The sequence below is a fragment of the Callithrix jacchus genome, chromosome 13 (assembly GCF_049354715.1).
Source record: "Callithrix jacchus isolate 240 chromosome 13, calJac240_pri, whole genome shotgun sequence".
Classification (NCBI taxonomy): domain Eukaryota; kingdom Metazoa; phylum Chordata; class Mammalia; order Primates; family Cebidae; genus Callithrix; species Callithrix jacchus.
Genome location: NC_133514.1, coordinates 105,445,602 through 105,463,361, shown reverse-complemented (window position 1 = coordinate 105,463,361; position 17,760 = coordinate 105,445,602). Strand labels below are relative to the sequence as shown.

At 39.0% G+C, this 17,760-nt stretch overlaps 1 pseudogene; it reads right to left on the bottom strand.

The window, feature by feature from the left end:
* Window positions 1-1,941: 1,941 nt before the first annotated feature.
* On the bottom strand, window positions 1,942-16,693 carry LOC144578846 (large ribosomal subunit protein eL39-like; annotated as a pseudogene).
* Window positions 16,694-17,760: the final 1,067 nt, after the last annotated feature.

Below are 17,760 nucleotides of genomic sequence, written 5' to 3'. Positions count from 1 at the left end.
ACAAATACAATTCCTTAGGAACTAGGTCTGCTCTGCTACCTCTGGAACTAGGCACCCACGTCAGGAATATAGGTTGCATCTAAAAACTGCCACCATGCTAGGAAAGGGAGAGGAGTAGGATGAAGCTAAGTTACAACACCGCAAAGCTATTCTACCATGTTTAAGTCATCTTTTTCTTGATTTGACATTCACTTGGTTTTTGGAGACCAGCACTGTAGACTAATGCTGTTAACTATATTACAGACTTCTGACAAAGTTGATTGTGACAAAGTTTTTGACAAGTTGATTGTGACCGTTTTTGCCTGTTTATTTGATGTTTCTGTGGAGGGATGGGCCCTTGGAATTCCCTACTCTGCCATTTTTGCTGACATCACTCTCTTATACTTTCTTTTATATTTGAAATAAGTTATAATCTAAAAGGAGGAAATGAGAAGCATTATCTAGCTTTGTATTAAGTCTTTTGCAACATTTCTAGTCAGACACCAAGGTGAAGGTGTCAAATGTAAGAATACATCAGGGGTGGCCAAGGAGCTCATAGAAGCTCAAAAGGAAGTATCATAAAGATGGGACTTACAACCTGAGACTGGAGTTTCATTAGGTGTGCCTCTCAGGAACCTCAGTGACTAAAGGTTACAGACTTGTAGATCTCAGACTTTTTTTTCTTCATATGATGCAATAAGAAATACACAATGCACAAATCCCACTTGTGAAGCATTCTTATCAAAGATTTAAATCAAATCTATTGAAGCCCCTATTTGATTTAAATCTTTGACAAGAATGCTTCACAAGTGGGATTGTGCATTGTGTATTTCCTACTGCATCCTATGAAGGAACACAGGAGCATACTAAGTGATACCATAAGGATGCAACCAGCAAATTCTAGAGTATGAGAAATGCTACAGAACAAACAGCTCAGTTCCTCCTGCAAATAAATGGCAAGGAAAGGAAAATGGGTGGGGATGGGCATGAATGGGAGAACTTACAGACTAAAAGCAATTTAAGAGACACAACAACCAAATGCAATATATACACCTTAGTTTTTAATCTCAATTTAAATCATTATAGGGCAGGTGAGGACATTTTAACATTGACTGGATGTTTGATTATCTTAAAAACTTAAGTTTTTAGCTGTGATAATGGTATTTTGGTTAACTTTTAAAAATAAGTCCTTGTATTTTAGAGCTACATAGCAAAATATTTGTGGATGAAATAATATGGCATATGAGATTTGATACCAAATAACCCCTGGAGACAGTGGGACAGTAGAGATAAGACTGGATGTGTGCTCAGAATTGTTGAAGGTGAGTGATACACATAAGGGGACTTTATATTATTATTTCTGTTGTTTAATATGTCTGATATTTTCCATAAAAATACTTTTGAAAAATAATAACTGAGATACTTTTTTCTATAGCACCTAGATCTTTCATATACTATATTGATGAACTTCAAGTCTTGACGTGCTATATTAATTAACTACAATCCTTGATATGCTATGTAGATTAACTCCAATAACTTGAGCACTAAAACTATTTCAATAAGCATCAAACTTAATAAATTATTCCAAAAAAGCAAAAGCTTAAAAAACTTGTAAAAGCAAACACTTTCTGTAACAATAAACTTTTTCTAAAATTAAATGCTGAATTTAGTATGTCCAAATTACCTACATTACTTTTGTCTGTTTATTTAGCATTTGAAAAATAATCATCTTGTATAGATAAATATGATTTAAGATACAAAAATAATCTTCCTTATCTTTGTATTATCTCTGAGAAAAAAGGCCTTCTATTTCTTAAGTGAAGCTGAGATTAAACAAAATGTATTGTCAAAGAAATTAATTTCAGTTTGATTTATTTTAAGTAAAATGTTTACTCTGATTGTTTTTAGTCAGGAAAAATTCAAAGCTAAGATTTACATAGAGAACAAATTATAAGTTTAATCAGCTAATAATATCCTCAAAGAGAATACTTAGCAGAAAAAAAAACGTACTTTGGTTCAAGTTGACTCATTTATGCCTGAGGTTGCAATTTTTGCAACCAGACCTTGGTGAGACTTTGGTGATAACTTTGAGCAGAAGGATGCAAATAACTTCCACACGCTTACTGTTCCAATAATGGAACACTAGACATACATTTTTTTTCTTTTTGAAATGAAAGGTCTCACATATTTATTACTGAACCCAGCCAACCAACACATTCATAACAGATCCAGAGAGGAAACTCTGTTCAAAATTCTCCAGGTAGCAGTGGCATTTTCAGCTTGATTTGGTAACATGATTGTGACCTTCAGACAGCATAAATACATGTGCCATTTCATGTGTAATTCCTTATAGACCTAGTGTGATTCTTCTCCACTGTTTCCTTTTGGAGTTGTATCTGATTTTATTACCAGTTTTCATCCAAATCCACTGGGGAATGGGACGATTTTGCTCTTGTTTCTTGGCCAGGAATCACTTAATTCTGAAAGTCTTGTGAGAAGACGTGGCAAGAAATGGAGTAAAGCACACACCACGACGGCGGAGAAAGGAAGAGAGGGGGATAAATGGGTTTTAACAGAGAACAAGACCAGAGCATTTTGCCATCAAATAAGTTTACTCCAGATTTACATAATCCCACTATCACAGTGTAAAAAATTACCAACTTATGATCAAGCCTATTTTACCTACATCCGTAGACATTTCTCCTCCAGTACAGAACACATTTTTCAGAATTATAGAAGGAAAAAGGAGTCTTAATGGAAGATGTCTTAGTTTGTTTGTACTGCTATAACAAAATACCATAGACTGGGTTATTTATAAACAACAGAAATTTATTTCCCACAGGCTGGGAAGTCCAAGATCAAGGTGTCAATAGGCTGCATGTCTGGTGAGGGCTGCCCTCTGCTTCCAAGATACCGCCTTGTTGCTGCAGCCTCTGGTGGGAAGGGATGCTGTGTCCTCACGTCTGAAGCGTAGAAGGGAATGAACCCGCTCTCTCAAGCCCTTTCATAAGGGTCCTAATTCAATTCCTTATTGCTTCTCCTCATGATTTTAATCGCATCTTTAAGGCCTCACCTCTTAATACTATCACTTCGGTGATTGTTTCCATATACGAATTTGGGGGACACATTCAGACCACAGCAAAGGAAAACAAAAGAATTGAAAGAAAACAAAAATATTGCAAATCAAAACTTATGAGATGTAAAGATGTTTAGAAAAGAATTTCATCCGAGAAAGGATGAAAATTTGCTAACCTAACTAACAATTTTAAGAAGTTCAAAAAGAAGAGCAAATTAAATCCTTAGAAGGAAAAAAATATCATTTATGAATTAATTAGTAAAGCACAAAAATGTAAAATAGACAATAAAGCCAAAAGTTGGTTATTTGGTAAGACTAAGAATAAATCCTTAGCAAGACTGAAAAAGAAAAACAGAGGCACAAGCTACTAATTTTGGGACTATAAAAAGGGATTGCTAAAGATCTAAGGCTTGAAAAAGGCAAAAACAAGGATGTCATCAATACCTCTATACCAATAAATTTGAACATTCAGACTAAATGAGCAAATTTCTACACAAACATGACTTATGAAAACTGATGCAAGGTGAACTAGAACCCTTATAAAAGGGCTTGAGAGAGTGGTTCGTTCTCTTCTACTCTTCAGCCACATTAGGACATAGCATTCCTCCCCTCCAGAGGCTGCGGAAACAAGGCACTACCTTGGAAGCAGAGAGCAGCCCTCACCAGATATGCAACCTATTGACACCTTGATCTTGGACTTCTCAGCTTCCAGAACTGTGAGAAATGAGCTTCATCTAAATCGAATATCTATTAAGGAAACTAAATTTATGACTTTCATTCAAAGAAAACTCTAGGATTCCACTACTAGAAATCCTAGTGGGGATGGCCCTACTGGTGAAGTCTTCCATTTAAGAAAAAATAATATCAATTTTACATAAAGTATTCCAAAAATGGAAAAAAGAGGAAGTATTTCCCAACTTATGTCTTATTTTATAAAGGCAGCAGAATCTTGATGCCAAAAGCTAACAAAGACAGAATAAAAAAGGAATATTACAGATTAATCTTTCTTGAAAACATAAATGCAAAAAAACCTTTAAAAAATAGAGAATTAAATCCCACATAGAAAGGAGAATACATCATAACCAAGTTGGGCTTATTCTAGGAAAGCAATATTGACTTGACATTTGAAAACCAATTAAAATAATTCAGCACATCAACAGAATAAAGAAGGAAAAATCATATGATGGATGACTGATCAATGGAGATAAAAAATTTGATAAAATGCGGCTCCTATTTACTTAAAACCTCTTAGCAAACTAGGAATGAAGACAGTTTTCTTAAAGAGAATACAGTAGGTTGAATTGTGGCTCTCAAAAGGGTATGTCCAAATCATAACCCCTAGAACTGTGAATTTGATGACATCCAGAAAAAAAGAGTTGTTGGAGCAAGATGGCTGAATAGAAGCCTCCACCAATCATCCCCCTTGCAGGAACACCAAATTTTAATAACTAACTACACACACAAAAAAGCACCAGCACAAGAACTGAAAATCAGGGGAGCAATCACAGTACCTGACTTTGGCATTTTATTGCTGAAAGAGGCACTGAAGAGGGTAGGAAAAACAGTCTTGAATCATCTACACCATCTTGCCCTAGCATCACCCATGTGGCTTGGAGAGAAAATCTGTGCATTTGGGGGAGGGACAGCACAGTGACTACAAGACTTGGCATTGAATTCCATGCTTCCCTGTCACAGCAGACAGCAAAGCCATGCTAGGTTCAGTCAGCACCTGCCCATGGACAGAGCACTGACACCACCCCTAGCCGGAGAATTGCCCATCCCAGCAACTGGAACTTGAGTTTCTCAGCAAACCTCACCATTGTGGGCTAATGTGCTCTGAGGTCAACTTGAAAGGCAGTCTAGGACAGAAGGACTGCAGTTCCTAGGGGAGTCCTAGTGCTGGGTGGGTGTTAGAGCCAGTGAACTAGGCTGCCATGTGACCTAGTGAGACACCAGCTGGAATGGCTAAAGGAGTGCTCAGGCCACCCCTTCCCCAACCTGAGGCAGCACAGCTTACAGCAATAAAAGTGACTCCTTCCTTTTGCTTGAGGAGAGGAGAGCAAAGAGTAAAAAGGACTTTGTCTTTCATCTTGGATACCAGCTCAGCCACAATAGAATAGGGCACTGGGGCTGGGCGTGGTGGCTCACGCCTGTAATCCCAGAACTTTGGGAGGCCAAGGAGGGTGAATCACTTGGGCTCAGGAGTTTGAGACCAGCCTGGCTTATGTGGTGAAACCCAATCTCTACTAAAAATACAGAAAATTAGCTGGGTGTGGTGGCTCATGCCTGTAGTCCCAGCTACTTAGGAAACTGAAGCAGGAGAATCACTTGAACGTGGGAGGCAGAGGTTGCAGTGAGCCAAGATCATGTCACTGCACTTCAGTCTGGGTGACAGAGCAAGACTCTGTCTAAAAAAAAAAAGAATAGGGCAGTGGGCAGAGTTGTGAAGCCCCCTTTCCAGGCCTTAGCTCTCAGATGATATTTCTAGACACACCTGGGAGAGAGGGAACGGGAAGAACCCACTAATGGAAGGATTACCTGGTGATAAAGAGCCCTTGGGCCCTGAATAACCAGTAGCGATACCATGGTTATATACTGTGGGCCTTGGGCTCTGAGATGTGATGGCTTTAAGTGAGACCCAGCACATTATAAGCTGTGGTGCCATGGTGAAAGACTCCTTCTGCTTGAGAAAAGTAGAAGGAAAAGTAAAGGGGACTTTGTCTTGCACCCTAGGTACCAACCAGCTTGGCCGTAGTGGGGTAGAGTACCAAGTGGGCTCCTGGGGTTACTGCATCCAGGTATAGGCTCTTGGACAGCAATTCTGGACCGACCCTGGGCCAGAGGGGAGCCCACTATCCTGAAAGGTGAGTCTCAGGCTGGGCAGCATTCACCACAAGCTGACTGCAGAGATCTTGGGCTTTAAGTGAACATCGGTGGTTGCCTGGCAGAACTCCCTGTGGGCTAGTGGTGGTGGTGACCACTGGGAGAGGCTCCATCTGCCTGTGGAAAGGGGAGGGAAGAGTCAGAAGGACTTTGTCTTGTGATCTGAGGGCCAGCTTAGCTGCAGTAGAATAGAATACCAGGTAGATTTCTAAGATTTTTTGACTATAATTGCTTGCTCCCATACAACATCTTTGAACCTGCCTAGGGCCTGATGTTATCTCATTATCCTGAAGGGAAGGACACAAACCTGGCTGGCTTCTCCACCTGCAGATTGCAGAACCCTAGGGCCTTGAGTAAACATAGGTGATAGCCGTGTAGTAGTCACAGCGGGCCTTGGGCAAGACCCAGTGCTGTGCTGGCTTCAAGTCTAGTGTAGCACAATCCTATTGGTGGTGGCCATAGGAGGGCTTGCATCATCCCACCCGCAGCTCCAGGCAGCTCACCATGGAGAGAAAGAGACTCCATTTGTGTGGGAGAAAGTAAGGAAAGAGAAGTGTCTCTGCCTGGTCATCCAGAGATTTTTTTTCTTGATCTTATCGAAGACCACCAAAGTGGTACCTCTACAAGTCAGCAAGAATCACAGTTATTGCACTTGGGGCCCATGTCCCCTTGAATGCCTGGAAAGTCTTCCCAAGAAAGAGGGGCACAAACCAGCCCAGACTGCAAAGACTGCTAAAAACACCTAAGCTAAACACTGAAGAATAGCCACAAGTATCAAGACCATCGAGAAAAACATGACCTTACCAAATGAACTAAATAGGGCACCAAGGACCAATCCTGGAGAAATGGAGCTATGTGACCTTTCAGACAGAAAATTCAAAATAGCTGTTCTGAGGAAACTCTAAGAAATTTCAGATAACACAGAGAAGGAATTCAGAATTCTATCAGATAAATTTAACAAAGAGATTGAAATAATTTTTTTTTTTGAGATGGAGTTTCACTCTTGTTACCAGGCTGGAGTGCAATGGTGCAATCTCGGCTCACCACAACCTCCACCTCCTGAGTTCAGGCAATTCTCCTGCCTCAGCCTCCTGAGTAGCTGGGATAATAGGCATGCACCACCATGCCCAGCTAATTTTTTGTATATTTTTAGTAGAGACGGGGTTTCACCATGTTGACCAGGATGGTCTCAATCTCTTGACCTCGTGATCCACCCACCTCAGCCTCCCAAAGTGCTGGGATTACAGGCTTGAGCCACTGCACCCGGCCGAGATTGAAATAATTTTTAAAAACCAAGCAGAAATTCCAGAGTTGAAAAATGCAATGGACATCATGAAGAATGCATGAGTCTCTTAATAGCTGAACTGATCAAGCAGAAGAAAGAATTAGTGAGCTTGAAGATAGGCTATTTGAAAATACACAGTCAGAGGAAACAAACAAACAAAAAAGAATAAAAAAGAATGACACATGCCTACAAGAGCTAGAAAATATCCTCAAAAGGTAAAATCAAAGATTATTTGACTTAAAGAGGAGGTAGAGAAAAAGATAATGGTAAAAAGTTTACTCGAAGGGATATTAACAGAGAACTTCCAAAACCTAGAGAAAGATATCAACATTCAAGTATAAGAAGGTTATAGAACACCAAGGAGATTTAACCCAAAGAAGACTACCTTAAGGCATTTAGTAATCAAATTCCCAAAGGTCAAGGATAAAGAAAGGATCCTAAAAGCACCAGGAGAAGAGAAACAACATAAAATGGAGCTTCAATACATCTAGTACCAGACTTTTCAGCGGAAACTTTACAGGCCAGGAGAGAGTGGCAAGACATATTTAAAGTGCTGAAAAACTTTTACCCTATAATAGTATATCCAGCCAAAATATCCTTCAAATATAAAGGATATATATGAATTAAAAAGCAAGACCCAGTGATCTATTGCATATGGTTTTTCTTTTTTACTCTGTTGATATGCTGAATTGTATTAATTGGTTTTCAAATGTCAAGGATATATTGAATGTAAATGGAATAAACTCTTCAGTCAAAAGACATAGAGTGGCTGAATGGATTAAAAAACAAAACCCAATGATCTGTTGCCTATAAGAAACATACTTCACCTATAAAAATACATAGAAAATAAGAGATGGAAAAAGATGTTCCATGCAAATAGAAACCGAAAAAGAGCAGAAGTAACTGTACTTATATCATACCAAATAGGTCTCAAGACAAAATCTGTAAGAAGAGACAAAGTCATTATGTAATCATAAAGGGGTCAATTTAGCAAGAGGATATAACAATCATAACTATATATGCACCCAATGCTGGAGCACCCAGATACATAATGTAAATATTATTAAAGCTAAAGAGAGAGAGATAGGCCCCAATACAATAATAGCTGGAGACTTCAACACCCACTTCCAGCATTGGACAGATCTTCCAGACAGGAAATCAACAAAGAAACATTGGACTTAATCTGCATTGTAGAACAAATGGACCTAATAGATATTTACAAAGCATTTCATTCAATGGCTACAAAATACACATTCTTTTCCTCAGCACATGGATTATTTTTAGGGATAGATCATACGTTAGGTCACAAAACAAATCTTAAAACATTAAAAAAAATCTGAAATAATATCAATCATCTTCCCTTACCACAATGGAATAAAACTAAAAATCAATAACAAGAGGCATTTTGTAAGCCACACAGTCTCATGGAAGTTATACACTATACTCCTGAATGACCAGTGGGTCAATGAAGAAATTAAGAAAAACTGTCTTGACCAAATGATAATGGAAACACAACATACCCAAACCTATGGGAAATGGCAAAAGCAGTACTAAGAGGGAAATTTATAGCCATAAATGCCTATATCAAAATAGAAGAAAAATAACCTAAATGATGCATCCTAAAGAACTAGAAAAGCATGAGCAAATAAAGCCCAAAATTAGTAGAAGAAAATAAATGATAAAGATCAGAGCAGAAGTAAATGAAATTGAAATGAAGAAGACCATATAAAATATAAATGAAATAAAAAGTGGGGTTTTTGAAAAGATAAATAATATTGACAAATCTTTAGCTAGACTAGGAAAAAAAGAGAGAAGACCCAAATAAATAAAACTGGAGATGAAAACAGACACATTACAATCAATACTGCAGGAACTCAAAGAATCATTAGATAAACTGGAAAATCTGGAAGAAATTGACAAATTTCTAGATACATGCAACCTACCAAGATTGAACTAAGAAATCCAAAACTGGAACAGACCAATAGCAAGTAATGAGATAGAAGCTGTAATAAAAAGTCTCCCAGTAAAGAAAACCCCAGGATCCTGTGGCTTTGCTGCTGAATTCTACCAAACATTTAAATAATACCAATTCTATTTAAACCATTCCAAGAAAATATAGAAGGAGGGAATTCTTCCAAACTCATTCTATAAGGCCAGTATTACCCTGATACCAAAACCAGACAAACACACATTTAAAAAAAAGAGAAAACTACAGGACAATATCTCTGATGAATATTGATGTAAAAATCCTCAACAAAATACTAACAAACTAAATTCAACAATACATTAAAAAGATCATTCATGCATGACCAATTGGGATTTATCCCAGCATTACAAGTATGGTTCAAATACAAATCAATGTGATATGTCATATTAACAATAAAGGACAAAAACCATATGATTATTTCAATTGATGCTAGAAAGCATTTGGTAACATTTAACAATCTTTCAGATTAAAAAGACCCTCAAAAAACTGAACACCTCATAAAAGGAACACACCTCAACATAATTAAAAAAAAAAGAAACATATATGACAGACTCACAGCTAGTGTAATATAGAATGGGGAAAGGCTGAAAGCCCTTCTTCTAACATCTGGAGCACAACAAAGATGCCCACTTTCACCGCTGTTACTCGACCTGATAATAAATATCCTAATGAGCAATCAGCCAAGATAAAGAAATAAGGGGCATCCAAACTGGAAAGAAATAAGTCAAGTTATCCTTGTTTGCAGATGATATAATCTCATATTTGGAAAAACATAACTTTTAATTTCATTTATCTTTTGTATCATTTTCCTCATTTCAATTTCATTTACTTCTGCTCTGATCTTCATCATTTCTTTTCTTCTACTCTTTTTGGGCTTTATTTGCTTCTGCTTTTCTAGTTCTTTAAGATGCATCATTAGGTTGTTTAAGTTTTTCTTCTATTTTGATGTAGGCATTTATGGCTATAAATTTCCCTCTTAGTACTGCTTTTGCCATATCCCATAGGTTTGGGTATGTTGTGTTTCCATTATATGTTGTGTTTTTTTACCAAAAAACTTCAGTAAACTGAACTAAAAAACTTCAATATCTTTCAGTAAAACTGCAGGATACAAAATCAACATAAAGAAATCAGTAGCACTTTTTTTTTGTTTGTTTTTTTGAGATAGGGTTTTGCTCTTGTTGTCCAGGCTGGAGTGCAATGGAACAATCTCGGCTCATTACAACCTCCACTTCCCAGATTCAAGTGATTCTCCTGCCTTAGCCTCCCAAGTAGCTGGGATTATAGGTATGTGCTACCATGCTCAGCCAATTTTGTATTTTTAGTAGAGACAGGGTTTCTCCATGTTGTCAGGCTGGTATTGAACTCCCAACCTCAGGTGATCCACCCACCTCGGCCTTCCAAAGTCTGGGATTACAGGTGTGAGCTATTGCACCCAGCCAATCAGTAGCATTTTAGTGTATCAACAGTGAACAATCTGAAAAAGAAATTTAAAAAGCAATCCCATTTACAAAAGCTCCACGTAAAAGTAAACACCTAGGAACTAACCAAAGAAGTGAAAGATTTCTACAGTCGTAACTATAAAACACTGATGAAAGAAATTGAAGAGGATACAAAAAAAGGAATGACATAAAAATTTCACTTAAGAAGACACACAAAAATATTCCATGTTATTGACTGGAATAATCAATATTGTTAAACTGTTCATACAAACCAAAGAAATCTACAGATTCAATGCAATCCCTGTTAAAATACCAATGAAATTCTCCACAGAAACAGAGAAAACCATCCATAAAATTTGTATGGAACCACATATAAACTATCCATAAAATTTCCATAAAACATATATGGGAACACAAACAACCCAGAATAGCCAAAGATATCCTGAGCAAAAAAGAACAAAACTGGAGCCATCCAATGATCTGACTTCAAATTGTACTACATAGGTATGGTAACCAAAACAGCAGAGTCCTGGCATAAAAGCAGACACATAGACCGATGGAGCAGAATCCAGAATCCAGAAACAAATCCACACGCCTACAGTGAACTCATTTTTGACAAAGGTGCCAAGAACATACACTGGGGAAAAGATACCCTCTTCAATAAATGGTGTTGGGGAAACTGTATAATCATATGCAGAGGACTTTAATTAGACCCTGTCTCTTGCCATATACAAATATATATATATATCTCAAAGTGGATTAAAGACTGAAATCTGAGACCTCAAACTATGAAACTTCTGTAAGAAAACATTGGGGAAATACTCCAGGACTTTGGTCTGGGCAAAAATTTCTTGAGTAATACCCCACAAGCACAGTCAACCAAAGTGAAAATGTATGAATGGGATCACATCAAGTTAAAAAGCTTTGCACGGCAAAGGAAACCATCCACAAAGTGAAGTGACAACCCCTAGAATGGGAGAAAATATTTGCAAACTTAACCCTGTGACAAGGGATTAATAACCAGAATATATAAGGAGCTCAAACAATACTATAGGAAATATTTGAGTAATCCTATTTTTAAAATGGGCAAAAGACCTGAGTAGATATCTCTCAAAAGATGACATACAAATGTCAAACAAGCATATGAAAAGGTGCACAACATCAGTGATCACCAGAGAAATACAAATAAAAACTACAAAGAGGTATTATCTCACCCCAGTTAAAATGGCTTTTATCCAAAAGACAGGCAATAACAAATGCTGGCAAGGATGTGGAGAAGAGGGAGCCCTCATACACTGTTGGTGGAAATGTAAGTTATAACAACTATGGAGAACAGTTTAGAGGTTCCTCAAGAACCTGAAAATAGAGCTATCATATGATCCAGTATTCCTACTGCTGGGTATATAACCAAGAGAAAGGAAGTTAGTATGCTGAAGCGTTATCTGCACTCCCATGTTCATTGCAGCACTGTTCACAATAGCCAAGATGTGGAACCAATCTGTCTATCAGCAGATGAATGGATAAAGAAAATGTGGTACATATATACCATGAAGTACTATTCAGTCTTGAGAAAGAATGAGATCCTATCATTTGCAACAACATGGATGGAACTGGATGTCATTATATTAAGTGAAATAAGCCAGGCACAGGAAGACAAATTTTGTATGTTCTCACTTATGTGTGGGAACTAAAAATCAGAACAACTGAACTCATGGAGATAGAGAGTAGAAGGATGGTTGCTGGAGGCTGGGAAGAGTAGTGAGGGAGTGGGGGTTGGGGGAAGTGGGGATGATTCATGGGTATAAAAAGTACATATAGTTAGAAAAAAATGAATAAGACCTCTTATTAGTCTGCTAATAAAGATATACCTGAGACTGCATACTTTATAAAGGAAAGAGATTTAATTGACTCAAAGTTCCACCTGGCTGGGGAGGCCTCACAGTCATGGAAGAAGGAGGAGGAGGAGCAAAGTCAGGTCTTACATGGCATCAGGCAAGAGAGCATATGCCCTTTATAAAACCATCAGATCTTGTGAGACTGAATCACTATCCTGAGAATAGCATGGGAAAACCCGCCTCTATGATTCAATTACCTCCCATGACACCTAGGAATTATGAGCTACAATTCAAGATGAGATTTGGTTGGGGACATAAATAAACCATGTCAGACTTGGTATTTGATAGCACAGCAGGAGGACTGTAGTCAATAACAATTTAATCATACATTTAAAAATAACTAAAAGTGTGTAATTGGATTGTGTGTGACGCAAAGAATAAATGCTTCAGGGATGGATTCCCCATTTACCATGATGTGATTCTTACACATTGCATGACTGTACCCTAAATTGGAGTACCCTAAATCCAATGAAGTGGAGAAGACATAGACAGAGACAGGGTAAAGGCCATGTGAAGATGGAGACTGAGATTGGGGTGATGCATCCATCAGCCAAGGGGTGCCAAGCATTGCTGATGGTCACCAGAAATGAGAAGAAATACAGGAAACAGATCATCTCTCAGAGCTTCCAGACGGAACCAACACCACCAACAGCTTGATTTCAGACTCCCGGCCTCTAGAACTGTGGGAGAGTGGATTTTTGTTGTTTTAAGCCACCAAGTTGTGCTAATTACTTATAGCAACCTTAGGAAATTAATACAAGGGATATCAATAAATAATGTCTTGCAAAAACTGTACTCAGTGAAGAAATATAGAACACCTTCTCCCTGAAACGAGGAGGGAAACAAGGGTGACCACCATCACAACTTCTCTTCAACATTGAAGGGGAGGTTCTGGCCAGTGCACTAAGGAGAGAGAAAAAAAAAAGTCACAAAGTAAAGAAAGAAATTAGGCTGGGTACGGTGGCTCATGCCTGTAATTCCAGCCCTTTGGGAGGCTGAGGTGGGCAGATCACCTGAGGTCAGGAGTTCGAGACCAGCCTGGCCAAAATGGTGAAACTCCACCTTTACTAAAAATTCAAAAAGTTAGCCAGGCCTGATGGTGGCACCTGTAATTCCAGCTACTTTGGAGACTGAGGCATGAGAATCACTTGAACCTGGAAGGTAGAGGTTGCAGTGAGCTGAGGTCACACTATTGCAGTCCAGCCTGGAGGATAAGGAGAGACTCTGTCTCAAAAAAAAAGGAAAGAAAAATTAAATTGTGATAAAACTGTTTTTAGATAATGATTCTGTACATTTAAAAAATCTGAAAGAATGTATAGATAGGCTGGCTGCAGTGGCTCACACCTGTAATCCTAACACTTTGGGAGGCTGAGGCAGGAGGACTGCTTGAGCCCAGGAGTTTAAGACCATCCTGGGCAAATAGTGAGAACCCATCTCTATAAAACTTAAAAAATAAATACTATGCAGGTAAATTCTTAGATTGCTCTCTGTGTTATGTGAGGACACAGTAAGAAGGCAGCCATCGAAAGCCAGGAAACAGACCTCACTAGACACTGAACTTGCTGACACCTTGTTCTTGAACTTTCCAGTCTCCAGAACTGTCAGAAATACGTTTTTGGTGTTTAAGCCACCAAGTCTTGGTATTTTGTTAAAGCAGCCTGAGCTTATTGGTTTAGGTTTTAAACTTCTTAGGTTTTAAAAATTAAAATTTTAGAAAAAAATAACAATTTTAATGAGTTTTATTTTTCCTTTCTGGTGTTATGAAACATAATAATGTTCTTGTTACTTTTTCCTCAGTTGTTGATTAAAGTTGCCAGTTAAGTGTAAACTTTAGATAAACAAAAAATTTAGGAGACACAATAAAAAGTTTATTGTTTATCTGAATTTTTTTTTTTTTTTTTTGAGATGGAGTCTCACTCTGTTACCCAGGCTGGAGTACAGTGGCGTGATCTTGGCTCACTGCAAACTCTGCCTCCCAGGTTCAAGCGATTTTCCTACCTCAGCCTCCTGAGTTGCTGGAATTACAGGTTTGCACCTCCATGCTGGGCTAATTTTTGTATTTTTAGTAGAAATGGTGCATCACCATGTTGGCCGGGCCGGTCTTGAACTCCTGACCTTAAATAATCTGCCCTCCTCGACCTCCCAAAGCACTGGGATTATGGGCATGAGCAACTGTGCCCGGCCTGAAATTCAGTTTAGTCAAGCATCTTGTATTTTTATTTGCTAAACTTTGCAACCTTAATGTTGATGGATCATTTTTCTGTGGGTCACCATTTTCACAAGAAAGAGATTGATTAACCCCTGCTAAGTAGGAAATTGGTAGGCAAGAAATGTGAAGAAGGTCCAGCTTTAGACAGAATTGTCCTGTAGGTGTATCTAATGAGTCCTTCTCTTCTTCTGTTTAACAACCATAACTTACTGTGAGTAATAAGCCATGATGGAAACCTCCATAGAGAATAGCACAGGGTTTAGTGTTAGTTACCCCTGAGCTCAAATCCTAGCATCATCTTTTATTAGCTTTGTGACTTTGGGCAAGTAACTCAATCTTCATCTGTAAAACAGTAATACTATTAGTAAAAAGCCTTCCACATTGTCATAAACCTTAAATAAGATAATATATGTAATCACTTAGCACAACAGCTGCCATAAATTAAAGCTGTCAACAAATAGCATTCACTTTTTTCTTTGTTTATTTGAGACAAGATCTCATTCTGTTGCTGAGGCTGGAGTGCAGTGGCACAGTATCGGCTCACTGCAGACTTGACCTCCCCAGACTCAGGTGATCCTCCCACCTCAGCCTCCTGAATAGCTGGGACTACAGGTGTGAACCACCGTGCCCAGCTAATTTTTTTGTAGAGGTGGGGTTTTGCCGTGTTGCCCAAGCTGGTTTCAGACTCCTGAGCTCAAGTCATCCTCCTACCTTGGGCCCCCAAAGTTCTGGGATTACAGGTGTGAGTCACCACATATGGCCCAAATGGCAGTTCTTGTTATTGTTTGTATTGATACATGGTCCCTTTCTTTTATACCATTAAGGACAGTATATAAAATAAATGCACAAGTGACTATAATATGAGGCATACAATGATGGTGGTGGAAATAGGAAAGGTGTCCTTAATGGAACTTCAGAGGAGAGGTCATCTACCCTTTGATTCTTGCAGTTAGGTGTTTACCTAACACACAGTAATTGAATTTGAACCATGCACAAGGTACACTATAGGCTACATTTGATGTGGAGTTTAGAGTAATGCCATAGATTGTTTATGTCCCTCCAGAATTCATATGTCAAAACCAAATCCCAAAGGTGATGCCATTTAGAGGTGATGCCTTTGGGGGGTGATGAGGTCCTGAGGATGAAGACCTCTTGAATGGAATTAGTGCCTTCATGAAATGCTCCAGAGAACTCTCATGCCTCTTCTGCCATGTGAAGTCACAGTGAAAAGATGGCTATCTGTGAACCAGGAAGTGGGCCCTCACCAGACACCAAACATGACAGTGCCTTGATCTTGGACTTCCCAGCCTCCAGAATTATGAGAAATTTCTGTTGTTCACGAACCATCCAATCTATGCTATTTTTGTTATAGCAGCCCAAGTGGACTAAGACAACTAAGGACATTCTAAGTGGCAAAAACAGCTTGAATGGAGAACATTCTAAATGGAGAAAACAGCTTTCTCCACAATGAGAAAAATAGGGAATACATACAGAGAACAGCACATGAGCTTGTTTGAAGGTGAGAAAGAGCCAGGAGGTGAGGTGGCTCTAAGGGCTGGGTCTAAGGATCTGGGCTTGATTTCACGTCCATGGGGGTGCCATTAAAGGTATCTTAGTAGAGCCATGAAAGATGAGGATATGCAGAAGTATTCTGCAGTGATGCACAGAAAGGAATGAGACAGGGATTTCCTAGTGGCTTGGGGAGGAGGACCCTGAGTTTAGGATCTAGTGCAATAATGCTGATTTTGTTACTCCCCTGTTTAAGACTCTTCAAGGCTTCCCACTGCCCAGAGGATCGAGTCCAGAGTACTTTAGCTCATCTGAAAGACCTGCATGTTCTGGCTCCCGCCTGCTCCTCCCACCTGATGTCTCTGGGTTCTGGCCACAAGGCTTCTCTTCAGCCCCTTGGGCTGTTGGGACTCCCATATCTTGGCCGTCATGTTTACTCTTCCCTCTCCTGGCATATTCTTTTACCATGTGGCTCTGATAAACCCTACTCATCATTCAGATGTTAGCTGAAGTGGCCCTCTGAGGGAGGCTTTCCTGGAGCCTCTAATTGGGTGAGGTTTTCCCATTATACGCTCCCAGGGAGTCCTAGGGTTCTCCTATGCACACTTGTCACTATTTGCATATTTGTCCTCATTTGCTTATTGCCTATAACTCTAGGAGGGCAGACACTCAGCATACACCACTCTGGGATCCTTCAATTAGGATGATGGCAATGGAAATAACCAGGGGATGGAGAAATATGAATCTAGAAGTTCATGTTTGCCTCTCTCCAAATGGAATGTTCTGGAACAGGGGTCAGCAAACTGTGAGCGGGGCCAAATCAGGCCAGCTGCCTATTTTTGTAAATGCAGTTTTATTGGAACAGAGCCACATTCATTCATTTACGTGTTGTTTATGGCTGCCTTCACTCTGCAGTGCCAGAGTTGAGGAGTTGCAACGGTGAGAGAGAGACAGAGGAGACCTGCAAAGCCTAAAATATTTACTATCTGGCCCTATACAGAAAAAGTTTGCAAACCCTTGCTCTAAAAGAAAGACTGCATGGAGGTTCACCTTAATAATTACAGCGGTTATCTCTGTGTGGCAGGATTATAGATGAGCTTTATAGTCTTAATTTTCTGTATTATTCATATTTTCTATGAAGAACATGTATTATTTTATAATTAGTAGAGCAATAAACGTTATTAAAAACAGATTGAGTGCCCCACTAATTCTTTTTAGTTTTTAACTTCTGTTTTATACTTTTTAAAGGGAAAATCCTGTGAATCAGCGCTCTTTGCTTTGCTGGCTTTGGAAGGCATAGCAAGACAACTCTCAGAGCAACAGAAGAAATCTCCAGTCCCCCCATGTCCTGCCCCAGTGGGACTGTGCCTTTCTGCCATTTGGAGTCTGGCTTCTAATTCCGGGTTCACAGAATCAAGCTGACAGTTTCTATAAAACTTGGGATTCCAATATATGTGTAGCTGTCACATACTGCACATGTCCATCATCAGCAGCTCTG